Source organism: Cupressus sempervirens, chromosome 1 (assembly GCF_028749045.1).
Source record: "Cupressus sempervirens isolate cs-2001-9-10 chromosome 1, ASM2874904v1, whole genome shotgun sequence".
NCBI classification, from domain to species: Eukaryota; Viridiplantae; Streptophyta; class Pinopsida; order Cupressales; family Cupressaceae; genus Cupressus; species Cupressus sempervirens.
Window position 1 is genome coordinate 447,694,573 of NC_143118.1, and position 9,252 is coordinate 447,703,824.

Below are 9,252 nucleotides of genomic sequence, written 5' to 3' on the forward strand. Positions count from 1 at the left end.
CAAGTTTCTATTTCAGGAAAGTCTCTATTTTTAGCATCTTTCTATTTCGGGAAAGTTTTTGTTTTTGGTAGGTTTCCATTATGAAAAAATTTCTATTTTTAACAAGTTTCCTTTTTGGGAAAGATTTTCCAAAGTTTAATTAATTTAAAATTATTATGGTAATAATTGATATTTATTAATAATAATAATTTTAATAAGTATTATTAAAATCTTAAATTTAATTATTTGAAAATTTGATTTATTCTTTTATTAATTAAATATAATTCTCTTATTTTATCTTATATTATCTTATATTACATTAATAAAATTATCTTATCTTATCTTAAAGTAAATTGAAAATCAAAGAAATTAATTAGGAGAATTAATGGTTATATTTAGCAAACTTGGGTTGTGCTTGATGATTTGATTTTATACAAAAATGATTTATATTGCTAGTGAAATTTTCTTATTTGAATACCTTAGTAATTAACATACTTTAAAAAGATGAAAACTGTGATGTGTGTGTTCATTGAACTCTTATGTTTTGATAACGAATTGAACTATGAAACAATATTTTAAAAACTTTATATGATTTGTTGAATCATCTGAAATTCTAATGAACGTAGAAACTTTAGTAAATCTGGTAACTAGAGAAATGGAAACTGAAACTCTAATTGAGATCGAAAACATTATGAACTATTATATTTGGAAATGAAAATGAAAACTTGAAAACCTATAGTGAACATTGAACTTATGTGTTTTCAAAACTTTATGAATTATGAAAATGACTTTTGTATGTACTCTTTATGACGTGTGGTTTACTGATGTTGGGTTTCCAAAGTTTGACTTAGCTTTGACCAAATCAACATATTTACTAGAAGCTCAAGAGTTCTATTTTGTGATGTCATGATGATGTTTTGATCGCGATCTTTTATATTCAACCATGGTAATGTGTCTTGTATGCTCTATGAGGTGTTTTGATCTATAGATCGTTATTGTTTTCTAGTGTTCTTGTGTGAAACTGATGTGAATGGTGTGACCTATCTGATATAACCATTGAGTCTCGATCAGTTGTATTTGGATTGTTTTTCAATCACTTGTATAGGACTGAGGTGTTTGTATGATTTATTCTTGGTGATATCATGTTATGATGTGGATTGGTTTATGTGTACTTTATTGGATTAGTCCTATTATGATGATCATTTTAGTGATGCTTATATTTTGACCAGTGGTATTTCAATGCTAGTCAGCTGCTTGTTTAAAGAGTTGATATATGGTATGTGGTCTTTTGAGATCTTGTTGATTTTACTGAGCTTAGGGTAGGTTATCTATATGTCATGTTGGGAAGTGGCTTGCAATGGAGGTCGAGGCCCTAAAGAGGCTGACAAGTAACCCATTTTACATTATTTAATAAGTGATAACATTTCATTAAATGGGTTTAAAATGAATTAATAAGAGTCACTTTTTCCTCGTCCATGCCTCAAGTGCTAGTCAAGGCTAGGATAGGAGTAGAGAGGACATTTGGTTGTGACCATGCTTCATTGGTATGCCTTGTCAATATGAAAGGATACTAGTGTTGCATAGAGTCACTAGGTGGGCAAAGGATTAAAAGACTAACTGGGTAACCTTAGAGTTGGTTTGTGCAATGACACTTGCCCACATGCATAATAGATTTCCTGTGTCTGTGTTGCCTCTAGGATTAGTTGAAACTTGTGTCTTGGTACCTTTGAGATAGTTTTTTTTTAGGTGATCTCTTGAACGTAGATGTAGGTTTTGACTTTTGAGTTTGTTATCATGTTTGAGACTTAAGACTATCTCCTCAGCGCAGTGGGAGTGGACCTTTTTGGGTTTCATGAGGTTTGGTGGAAGTATTTTTTCTTATACCATTGAGATTCGACTATCGAATGTCATTTCTAGATGTTTTTATGAAGACGTTCTTTTTTATCTAATCTTGTATTTCTATGATGGATGGTTATACTAAGTGTATTGTATTTGGTTTCATAGATTCTACGAGATGATGTAATCTATTTCATGATGTGTATTATTTCGACCTTTCATACCCTATGACTTGTATAGTGAATGATGGTGCCTTATGATCATTGCCAAGTGACATTTTAGATGATTGTATATTATTTAAATGGAATTTGTACTTGTAGTTATTCTTAATATAGATTTATTATATATTGGATTTAGTGTTAACTAAAATTAAATGTGATTCAATGTCATGGGACCGTTAAGAGTTGTAACATGTTTGCGTTGTTGATGTATGAGTCTGTGTTAATTACTTCTACCATATTATATATGTTGTTGTTAAGTTATTATCTTCTTAAAATAAATGTTTGTAAAACTTTAGGTTTGTTCTTTTGGATCACTTGGTGGGGCATTACATCATTGTTGAAGCTTCTAATGTGAAGGTACTTTTTTTTTCCAATAAGATCTCTTAAATAACTATTATTTTAATTTTGAGGTTGGTGATGATGGGATGTTTAACTGAGAAACCATTATTCCATATCTATGACCCAAAATTGAGTCTTGCAAGTCAAAATTGGGGTGCTCCTGCACCATTCTCCGCCAAAAGAAAGCAATTGTCATGGGACAATAGGGGTAAGTAGTTGAGGATTGATTCATATCTTCTTGAAATCATTTTCAGGGATCCAAGTGACCTCATTATCAAGTATGTCCTTCCACTTGATAAGGTAATCCATGTATGTCTTGTATCTTGTTTGTTTATGATTTCTTAAACTAAGAATCTTTTTTGCTTGAAGGGGTTTCTCCTTTTGCTTTCTCAACTTGGTAGTGATTTGAGAGAGGTATGAATCTACTTGTGAGATGGATGGAATGGGCCCTTTATACATTTTTAAATCTACCACATTGAATGTAACTAGAATCTGTGATGACTTTACATACCTTATTGAGAATCTTGCAATTAATATTGATAATTTATTTTTCTTCTATTTCTATTTCGTAGCTATCTAAATTAATTGAAGCAACACTTAAACTCTTCATTGCATTTACATCAGACACTTTGTTTTCTATTTGTGAGTTGATCCTATTAGTGAACATATTCAAGAGAAACTAGCAACTAATATATTGGATATCCTTTACTATTTATGTTTCAAAGAAAAATTAAAATATTATGCTTGAGTGGACCAAATTAATGGAGATGGTATTAGATGTTAACTATGTCAATCTCTTGGTTTCAGGCAATGCAGAAGGAGGCCCTAGTTCAAGATGCAATCTCAAGTGATATGCATAGGACATCAGGTAGAGCTGAAAAATACATGTTTGCATTTTTTATACAAGTCATTAATGTAAATGTGTTGCATTTTTTCAACTCCGCCTATCGTCCATGCATATGGAACATTGTTGCACATGCATTCTCAATTTAGAGTGGTTGAATCTTATTTTGGATGGGAGGGAGAGAAGCCAAAGACATATGGATGCTTTAGTGGCTACAAATAATGATTCTTTACTATTTACATTGTAGTTCTATCGTTGAGTTCCTTATATTGACTATTGCTACATTCTACATTTTGATGTTATTAAAAGTAATGTTTTGTTTCCTTTGTTGAAATGTGTCATGCCTCCATTCACTAAAATTGATCTTTGGTAATTGCAACCATATTGATAACATGTTGATCTTAAAGTTGTTATAACACTATAGATCCTAATATGCATATAGCACACTCACCAATGCAAAAAAATAGGAACATATCTTTAAACTTTTCAACATCTTTTGTAATGCTAATTGTTCATGATTGTATTGTATTTGGTTGCAGGGTATCAAGCAACAGAAGTGAATGAGAAATTGAGGTTGTAGGGTAAATAAAGCATCTCTCCATTAGTTGAGGGTAATTCCAGGTAATGAATGAATCTATTTACGGTTTGAATCCAGAAGGAAAGTGCCCAGTCTTATCATAGTTCTAGCATTTTTCCTTGGACTTTCCAGGAGTCTTTGATTTTCCACAGGATTTGGATCTACCCTTTCAAGACTTGTTGTCATTTTACTTCCCTCTATCATTGGATCTACCATGAACAGCAAGAGCTTCCTTAGCCGAATCTGAAGACTTTCTCTGTGTCTCCTCAGATAATAGTGAAGGCACCACATCATCCATTTTGAAAGTAACTAAAGTACTTCCAAGAGCAATCACAAGATGGTCCCATGAATCCAGCAAGGAACATAATAGGGTCATACATCGATCCTTCTCCTCTATCTTGACACCAATATTATGTCATTTGTGCAATCAGTAAATTAAAAGCATTTAGATGATCTATAACAAATCCTCCTTCCTCCATTCTTAGAGAATACAACTTCTTCCTTGGGAACAACTTGTTCACCAGAGATTTGGCTTGATACACAAACCCAAGCCATGTCCACAAACTATTTGCAGTCTTCTCATCAAGAACATTCAGGAGAACTAAATCAGGTAGACAGAGTCTAATGAGACCCTTAGCTGTATGATCCTTGAGATCCCAATCTACTTGAGATATTGTTGCAGGTCTCACATCAAGTGAAGTTGCCTCCCATAGAGCACGGTCTTCAAGCAAGTCTTCCATCTTGAGTTTCCACAACTCAAAATTACTGCCATTAAATTTATCCACCTCCATTTTTATGTATGATGAACTAGCCATCTCAATTTGCAAATAAGATTCAGAATGCTCTACACAAAACTCCCACTCAACTTGAGATTAGCTCAAAAAAACCCTACCCAACAACTAGGATCAAAAGTTGATCAAGCTTTGATGCCACTTGTAAGGAAACTCAAGTGTGAAAACAACTTCCTACACTAGTCCCTTAATGAAAGTATTGTGCAAATTCCTATTAAATCCTTGCAATTTTAGATTTGATATTATGTAAACAATAATATTGCAGTCAACCATGAATACAAAAAATAGATAGAGAAATAAAATACATAAACACAAAGATATGCTAGTGGGGAAAAACCTTTTAGTAAAATAACCCCAACCCTCCAAAACCTCCATAATGTATTATCTTCAACACAATGGTTACAACACACTTGCAATGTAAGTTCTTTTAGGACATAGAAGACTGATTCAGTAGCAACCAACAATACACTTTTCACACTTTCTTATCTACAACCCTAAAAATGCTTATATAATGTGCTTTCCATTTTTAGGACAACTTCCAAATAACAACCATATTGGGGTTTTACCATTCTCCAAAAAAGTAGGAACCCAAAAAAAAATTTGGCCCAATGTCTCGAACCTTACATGCTAGATGGAGACTCCAGTGTACAGTACTCAATGATCAATTGCCATATGTCTTACCATCTTCACCCATCATCATATCTTCCAAAGATAGCTCTTACGCACCATAGGAATCTGTCATAACTGTTTCAGTCATGATCTGCTTACACACAATTCAAGATGTTCATATGTGCAAGTAGAATGACACATCAACATGCCAACTAGACATGTACACTCACACTTAATTACATTATTTGCAAAAAAAATACATTTACAAAACAAATAATAAGAATAAGAATTATCCAAGGTTGAGACACCTTATTCCTAACATTCTCCCACTTGTTGAACACCTTGCAAGAGCAACAGGAACTAATCACTATAGGCCGAAAGGCCCATAGACTTCAAACACCATCTGAACTTCTCTGTGCCCACTGGTTTCATCAATGCATCTGCAACATTCTTTATAGTATCTACCTTCTCCAAATTTACCTTTTCATCTTCTACCATATCTCTCACAAAGTGAAACTGCACATCAATGTGCTTTGTTCTGGCATGGAAAGTTGAATTCTTTGCAAGGCAACTAGCACTCTAACTATCGTAAAAAATAGTAATTTTTGCTGCATTAACACCAATATAAGAACACAATATCTTAATCCAAATGGCATCCTTAAAAGCATGAGTAGCAGCCATGTACTCAGCTTCTATAGTGGACAAAGCAACCACAGGTTGTGGCTTACTCATCCAACTGATGGCACCACCAAACATAGTGAACACATAAGCACTGGTGGATCTCCTGCTATCAATATCACTTGCCCAATCTGAATCCACAAACCCATGAATACAAACTGAATGCAGAGCTCTAGAAGAGTTACCATGATAACAAATGGAGTAATCTGATGTACCCCTCAAATATCTGAATACTCGCTTAACTGCATCCCAATGTAATCATCCAAGATTAGCCATAAATTGGCTCAAAACTCCCACTGCTTCAGCAATGTCTGGTCTAGTATAGACCATAGCATACATAAGACTGCCAACTGCACTAGCATAAAGTATTTTACTCATGTCTTCCACCTCACTAGGAGATTTTGGACAATCATCTATAGATAACTTTGTTCCCATAGAAACAGGAACACAATGGTCTACAATCTGCCATGTCGAATCTGTCCAACACAGACTTCACATACTTACTTTGACTCAACCAAAGTTTTATGTTAGACTTATCTCTATTGATTTCCATACTCAAGATGTACCTTGCTGCCCCAAGATCTTTCATCTCAATATGTGTTGACAACTAAGATTTAAAATCAAAAATCATACCCTTACCCTTCTCAAACAACAACATATCATCAAAATATAATGCAATAATAAGAAGGTGATCATTTTCAACTCTGAAGTAAACATAATGATCTAATTTCGATCTTACAAATCCAATTGACAACACAAAGGCATCAAACTTAAGGTACCACATCCTATGAGATTGTTTCAAACCATATAGAGACTTCTTTAATCTACAAACCAAAGATTATTTACCTTTAACAATGTAGTGCTTAGGCTATGACATATAAATCTCTTCCTCCAAATCACCATGAAGGAAAGTTGTCTTCACATCCATCTGTTCTATCTCTAAATCATATGATGCACCAAGAGATAACAGAAATCTAATGGATGTCAACTTTGCAATAGGAGAGACTATTTCACCATAATCTATTCCCTCTACCTGTGAGTACCCATTCGCAACCAATTTAGCTTTGTACCTTTCAACACTGCCATCTACACATAATTTCTTCTCAAACACCCATCTTCTACCAATAGGTTTTTGTCCTTTAGGCAAAAGTAAAAGGTCCCAAGTTTTGTTTTTATCCAATGAAGCCATCTCATCATCCATGGCCTCAATCCAAGAACCTGCATCTTTCATATCCAAAACCTCTTTCATAGATCTTGGCTTATCAGTGTTAGTAATCAAAGCGAAGGCACAACTAGAATCTAACATAGAATAACCAAACCTTTACGGTTGCTTTCTTACTCTCATGGATCTCCTCAAGGGTTGAGGTTGAGGTTGTTCTTCCTCTTCTTCTAAAATATTAGAGCTACTAGAGCTCTCTGCATCGTTAGACCCAACATGGTCTTTATGTTCAATCTTCTCAGGGGTAGGAGGCAACTAAACAATATCTTCCTTCTTTTCTTTTTCATCTAGTTGTAGCACAATAGGAGAAGATGTTAGCTCTCTAAAAATAACATGTCTGCTATACAATACCTTACTAGTCACAGAATCTCAAAGCTTGTATCCTTTCATACCAACACCATATCCGATGAAAATACACTTGACAACTTTATTTTCCAACTTAGATCTTTTCTCCTTTAGAACATGTGCATAAGCTTCACAATAAAAAAAATGAAGGTGTTTAATTGAAGGCTTCTTACCAAACCACACCTTTCTTATCAACAAGAGCTAATGTAGGAGATCTATTAACCAAATAGCAAGTAGTGGGCACAGCTTCAGCCCAAGACTTTTGTTCAAGACTAGCTCCACTAAGCATACTCCTAGCCTTCTCCATTAGTGTCCTATTCATTCTTTCTATAGCTCCATTTTGTTGTGGGGTATAAGGAGTTGTCTTATGCCTCTCGATACCTCATTCTTTACAGAACTGTTCGAACTCTGTAGAGAAAAAATCACCACCATTGTCAATTCTCACACACTTAGTCTTCTTACTAGTCTGATTCTCTACAAGGGCTTTAAATTCCTTGAACTGAAAGACTTGTGTCTTACTTTTCAGGAAGTAAATCCATGTCTTTCTACTATAATCATCTACGAGAGATACAAAAAATATAGACTTGGAGATTGAAGGAACTTTTATAGGACCAAATACATCAGAATGAACAAGATCCAAAACATTAGAAGATTTGTGAGAACTAGAGTAAAATTGAACATGATTTTGTTTACCATAGACACAATGTTCATAGAAGTCGAACTCGAGATTACAATCATTTAACCCTTCAATGATGTTCTTGTTTTTTAGGTTTTTGAGACCCTTCTCACCAATGTGGCCAAATCTCATATGCCACAACATTGTCTTTTCTATAGGAAGCTTTCCTTCCAATGTGTTTGCACCCTTAGGTACACATGTTGTACTGCCATCAAATCCAATAACCATAATCTTCTTTATTGCTCGTTCAAATGGTGGGGATGAAGTGATAGTTGCTCTCTTCTTTGAAACAGAAGAGCTATTGCACTAAGAAATGCATGCATCAAGCTAAAACAGAGTACCTCTCCTAGTACCCTTAGCAAGCACCATAGCTCCTCTCATCATCTTACATCCATCTTTAGAAAAAACAACTTGCACACCTACATCATTTAGCATACTTATAGATAATAGGTTTTGTGCCAAAACCAAGGATGTGTATTACCCTATTGATCCCCTTTACTCGTCCATCAAGGAATCTAATAGTGACCTGTCCTTGTCCAAGTATCTTTAGGTGAGAATCATCACCCAAGTACACATTTCCACCATCAAAAACTTCATACTTTGAGAACCATCTTTGATGAGAGGTCGTGTGGAAAGAAGCACCCGAGTCTAGCAACTACACATCATCAAATGCATGTGATGCCAAGGCTGCAATGAAAGCATCGCCATCTTCTTGAGATTTTTTTAAACCTGAATTAGAGGCCTTCTTCTTCTTCTTTGGCTCTTTAAAATCTTTGTGGAAGTGCCTTATCTTATCATAGTTCCAGCATTTTGCCTTGGACTTTCTAGGAGTCTTTGATTTTCCATGGGATTTGGATCTACCCTTTTCAGACTTGTTATCATTTTGCTTCCCTTTGTTGCTAGATGTACTGCAAATAGTAAGAGCTTCCTTAGTCAAATCTGAAGACTTTCTTCGTGTCTCCTCAGATAACAGTGAAGACACCACATCATCCATTCTGAAAGTGACTAAAGTACTTCCAAGAGCCATCACAAGATGGTCCCATGAATCTGGCAAGGAATATAACAAGGTCATACATCGATCCTCCTCCTCTATCTTGACACCAACTGATGTCAACTATTCAATCAGTAAATTAAAAGC